Below are 5,646 nucleotides of genomic sequence, written 5' to 3'. Positions count from 1 at the left end.
AAATTGGTCAAAAGTGGACAGATTCTCACACACCAAGAAATAGGACACTCCCAGGTCCCTAGTAGCTCCTCAAACCATTCCCATCAGAAAAAAACCACTATGAATGTCAATGGATTCTATGTTTCTCCCTTGGTATCTGATAGGTTTTGCTCCAAGATGTCCTGTGAGCATCAAGATCAACAGATGAGCGAATCCCTTGCACAGAATAGGCTGACATTGATCCACCTCCCTTCTACTGGGATAAATGCAACAGTGTACATGCAGTATTAAAAAGAGTTAGACGATTGTGAAGGTCATATGTCCCAAACATCTGTACATGTTCAGTGCTGATACAGTTTACCTCAGAATACTTTACATGTGTGGATATTTGAAGTTACAGAGGTGCCACTGCACATTTGCATGAACTGTTTGTACATTCGTGCACATGAAGGAGCTGGAACTTCACTGTCTAGCTTATAGGGAAGTTTACTAAAAAGGGATTAGCCTCCCAAACATAAAGCAACAAAAGTAAAACTAGGAAAAGGGGATTAGGGACTAGTAGTTCTACTGTTAGAAGCAGGTGCTGCCATACCCTGTTTGGCCAAAGAGCTCTAGGGTTCACACTTATATCCTTCTGCTAGTTTATCAAACCCTTAAGCTACAGAGCCCCCTCTCCAGAGCTGATGGGATCCCCTGAATTTGAGGAGCCATCTCTAAGTCAATTTACGTGTTCTCAAGGAAAAGTATGTCTTTGGCATTTGGCAAGATATTGCTCCAAACCCAGAGAAATGAGGAAAGCTTGAGTCAAGATAAAAAGGCCTTCACTTATTAGGAGACTGCCCAGTGTGGGATTTGTCAAGGGAATTGTCTAGTTCTGGACAAAGTATCTTGTGGGTTTGACTTTAACGGAAAATATTTTGCTTTGGTTGCAACTTGGAAGATGGATCTTGCCAAAAGTGGATTTGGGCCTTTCAGAAAGAGATGGTGACCACATACGTCTTCCTCATGTCTACACCTGGTGTTGGAGAATTCTGTATTCTGTCAATTATGTTTTAAATAAACACTGATTGGCCAGTAGCCAAGCAGGAAGTATAGGCCGGACAACAAGACAGGAAGTAGAGGTGGGGCAAGGATTAGAGGAGAATTCTGGGAAGGAGAAAGCCCATTCCTCCTCAGACCTGTCCAGACACCAAAGAAGCAGGATGTGACCTGTCCTGCTGTAAAAGGTAATGAGCCATGTGGCTAACACAGATAAGAATAATGGGTTAATAAAAGTTATAAGAGCTTATATGAAGCCTGAGCTAATGGGCCAATCAGTTTATCTCTAATGTAGACTCTCTGTGTGACTTTCTTTGGGACTTACTGGCTGTGAAACCTGGCAGGACAGAAACCCCAACAAACAGCCCCTCATGTTACATACACCAAAAAGTTGGTTTGTAGAACATGAAATATGCATCCCTCTATATTAAGTGCCACCACTAACATCCTTCCTGAGATATTCAACTGACCACTCTTAATTGTACAGAACAGCTTACTTGACCATCAAAGCATACTTAAAGTGTAAATACTCTTTGAAATCTGCCAGCGTTTTAAAGAACTTTTGAAAATGTAAACCTACAGGAATTTGATCCAGGGTCACTAGCCTAATAAACCTCTGAGGGTAAAACCTAACACTCATAAAATGTATGAGTAAAATGACTCATAAAATGTATGAGTAAAATGACTCATAAAATGTATGAGTAAAATGACTCCTAAAGATATTCTGCTGTACTCAAGGACCAGTGTCTGATCATCAGAGAGGCTTTCTCAGGCAGCAGATGGGAACAGATGCAGAGACCCACAGCCAGACATTACATGGAGGGAGGGAGTCTAAATGGGAGGTCTCCATCATATCCCTCCCCTCAGAGCTCAGAGTCAGAAGGAATGGATGAAGGATATCTGAAAGATGAGGCCCTCTGAATCAACTAAGTGCCTTGCATCTAAGCATACAGAGACTGAAGCAGCAGGCACCGGGCCAACATGGGTCTGCAGTGGGTCCTCTGGCATATATGTTGTAGCTTATAGCTTAGGGTTGTTGCCTTTTCTTAGATTCTAGCTCCACGTTGTGTGCCAAAATGTATTGTTTTAATCTTTTCTCTTTTTTCTTTTGGGTGCTCACCATCCAGATCCCAAATAAATCACACCTGTTGGCCAGAAAGTATTGAAACTAATATGGGTTCTGAGTGATTATTTCTGGAGACCGGACCGCCGAGACGAACATGGACAGCTGGGAACAAATAAGCAGCCTCCTACAACACACAGAGGCTTATGATTACTCACAAATGCTAGCCTTACCCTAGCTTGTTTCTAGTCAACTTTTCTTTTTCTTTTCATCCTTCCTTCCTTCTTTTCTTTTTTCCTTTCTTTCATGACATCTTAGAGATCCTGTGCTTTTGTTGTTGTTGTTCATCTTGCTTGGTTTTCTCTAGAGATGGGTGTCCCTGTCCTTGGTAGGCTTCTTTCTGATTCTGTCTCCAAAGTAGTTCTGGGAGTATTTGTGACCAATGCCATTTCAAGTCAATATTTTACTATTCCTATTTGACTGTTATAAAATAATGTAAGCAAAGTAATTTTGAGTTTATTTACATTTATTTACCTTTATCTACATTCCTTGCTCTCTTCTCTGAGTTTGTAGGGGGGTGGGTGTTGTGTGTGTGCATGTGGGTGTGCATGTCTGTATACATGCCTGCATGTGTTCCCAAGTATGCCAGTGTGAAGGTCAGGGAAAACCTTGTCACTATTGGTTCCTTCCTTCCATATTGTGGATACTGGGGTGTAAACTTGGGTCTTTGGTCTTCTAAGTCAACACTTTATACTGTTGAACCTTGTCTTAGTTAGTTTCCTATTGCTGTGAAGGATATCACGAGCACCACAACTTTTAAAAAGGAAACATTTAGTTGAGGTGGCTTGCTTACACTTCAGAGGTTCAGTCCATTAGCATCATGACAGGGCGCATGGCAGCATTCAGGCAGACATGTTGCTGGAGCTGAGAGTGCTTACACCTTGACTGAGAGACACTAGGAAGTCGACTGTTTGTCACACTGAGGGATGCTACACCAAATGAGACCTCAAAGGCCACCCACCACAGTGACACTTTTCCTCCAACAAGACCATAGGAGTTCCTAATGGTGGACTCCCTTTGGGGGCCATTTTCTTTCAAACCACAACAAGTTCTTACCCTGCCTCATATAGTACACGAACTTTGTTATGTTATTCAGGACATTGGCTTTCCTGTTGAGTTCACAGCCCTACTCCCTACTCCTATATTTTTGTTGTTTGTGGCATTAGGAGTTTTTGGAGTCATCTTGTTTGTTCCCAGCCACCCACATTCGAAATAACCACACAGAAACGATATTAATTAAATCACTGCTTGCCCTATTAGCTCCAGCTTCTTATTAGCTAGCTCTTACATCTTAAAATAACCCATTTTCATTATTTTGTGTATCACCATGTGGCTGTGGTTTACTGGGAATATTTCAGCGTAAAGTATTGCTCTCTATATCATCCCCTTTAAATGTAAGCAAACATTTATAAACACTATTTGGGAGTTTGGGTGCCATTCTCCTCAAACCGCTTCCTGCTCTTTGTTGGACAAAGTAACGGTAGGGGGTGTTCACAGCAATGTTTGGGGGTGTCTTGGTCCATCAAACTACATTACTCTACAAGGAATCCACAGGTTCTCATCTTCTGTGGAAACAAAAGGGGAACCTCTTTTACAAATCAAAGAATCCTTAGACCCAAATTTTGAAGTCAAGATACTTGTAAAATATATATGGTGGTTTACCTTGGCAGCACAGACAATGAAATGTCTCTCTGTACTTAGCTAATTCTCAGTGAAAAATTCAAAGTAAACACAATAATATACATAATCCAGACTCTCTGTGTATTTTCCATCTTTATGTGGCTTATGTTTCTTTACTCCATTAATCCAGGAGTGCCTGTGTTCTGTCTGTTTAAAGACTTTGTTTTATTTTTTGAAACCATTTACTTCCCTTTATAACTCTCCATACACTTTTTACTCTTTTTTCAAACCAAAGTACATTTTTAAACTGTGCTGTGTCTCAGTTAGAGGTCGTTTATGTCTAAAACTGTCTTGTTGGGCATCTGTAATTCTTTTCTGACCAAGACCGCTTCTTAAAATGCTAAGTGGTTTGGCTGGGACTAAAGTTGCTTTGCCTTTTGGCTCTGCCAAGTCTCACATGGTAGAGGTCTGTTCACTGCCTCTGAGACTGTCAGATGGGAGCCGTCCTTACCACCTCAACTCTGGTAACCAGTTGGCCCGTGCTGCCACCATGTAACTTGGAAATGCTGCCCACAAACCCCATTCAAGTGCTCGACCTCCTGAAAGAGCCATAGTTCCCGCTGGCAGCAGGAAGGAAGAAGCTGCCATTTCAAATACTGCTCTTTTTTTCTTGCTGTTGCTGCTGCTAAATCAGGAAGACCTCTCTTAAAGGAGCCTCAGCGCTTTCACTCACCTCCAGCAAAGAGAACCCATTGCCAATTTGCTGTTGGCCTTGGCTCGTTCCTTCCTGGCTGCCTAGATTTGAAATAACCACACAGGACCTATTAAATCACTGCTTGGGTTATTAGTTCTGGCTTCTTATTGTCTAGCTCTTACATCTTAAATTAACCCATTTCCATCATTTTGTGTATCGCCACATGACTGTGGCTTACCAGCAAGGTTCTGGTGTATCTGCCTGTGGCAGCAGCTCCATGGCTCCTCTCCGACTCTGCCTTATTTCTCCCAGCATTCAGTTTACTTTTCCTGTCAAGTTCTATTCTACCCTGTCATATGCCCGATTGCCAGTTTCTTTATTCATTAAGTAATAAAAGCAACACATATATGGAAGGACTTCCCACAGCAGTTAGGCAAAAAAAAATCCATAATGGTGAAAAATGTCAATGAGAGGAACATTATGGACAGGCATGGTTCAAAGATTTTGGTGCCCATGTGTATACCGTGCAGCAATATGCAAGTAATATTTGATGCCCAGTCTTCAAATTTCTCATCAGTAAATGGAAACATAATGATATCTCACTCCACAATTTAACTGACACATTTTCTAGGACCTGCATGATGTCAGGCACAATGACACAGTGTTAGGAAACTCATGGGGACTTAAGCATTGTTGGCTCATCCCTCAAGGGTAACTTGTGCCTAGACCGCGGGGTCTATGAAGGCATCTGGTCAGTATTGCTGTCCTCACTGCCTTAGCCTCCTGCCACACACAATAGAGGACCTCAAAGTGACTGATGAACTGAAGCACAGTTTCCAAAAGTTGAAGCTGTCCATGAGTAGCAGAGACTTTTGAGTTCAGTCCTTTAAGTCTGTGGAAGTAAGTGTAGGGGAAAGAAACATCATGGCAGTGTCCCCCAGGAAGGAAATAAACTGACATGCTAGGCAAGCGTGGATCAGACAAAAATTCCTGGTATATAGAAGGTAATCTCCCATAGCTGTTCGATTCTATTGCATTCTTAAAAGTTCTTGGCCAGGAGAACAAAGCTCAGTTCAGATGAGACTTCTGGGGATGGAAGGGGACTTGAAAAGGAGGTGTGTGCTGCTAACTCATGCAGTTGCTTGTTCTAGAGTGTAAATAGCAGTGTGTGCGTAATTTTAGAATATACCAA

Source organism: Myodes glareolus, chromosome X (assembly GCF_982192425.1).
Source record: "Myodes glareolus chromosome X, mMyoGla1.1, whole genome shotgun sequence".
NCBI lineage: Eukaryota > Metazoa > Chordata > Mammalia > Rodentia > Cricetidae > Myodes > Myodes glareolus.
The sequence above is the reverse complement of the archived record's forward strand: the minus strand, read 5'-3'. Positions refer to the sequence as shown.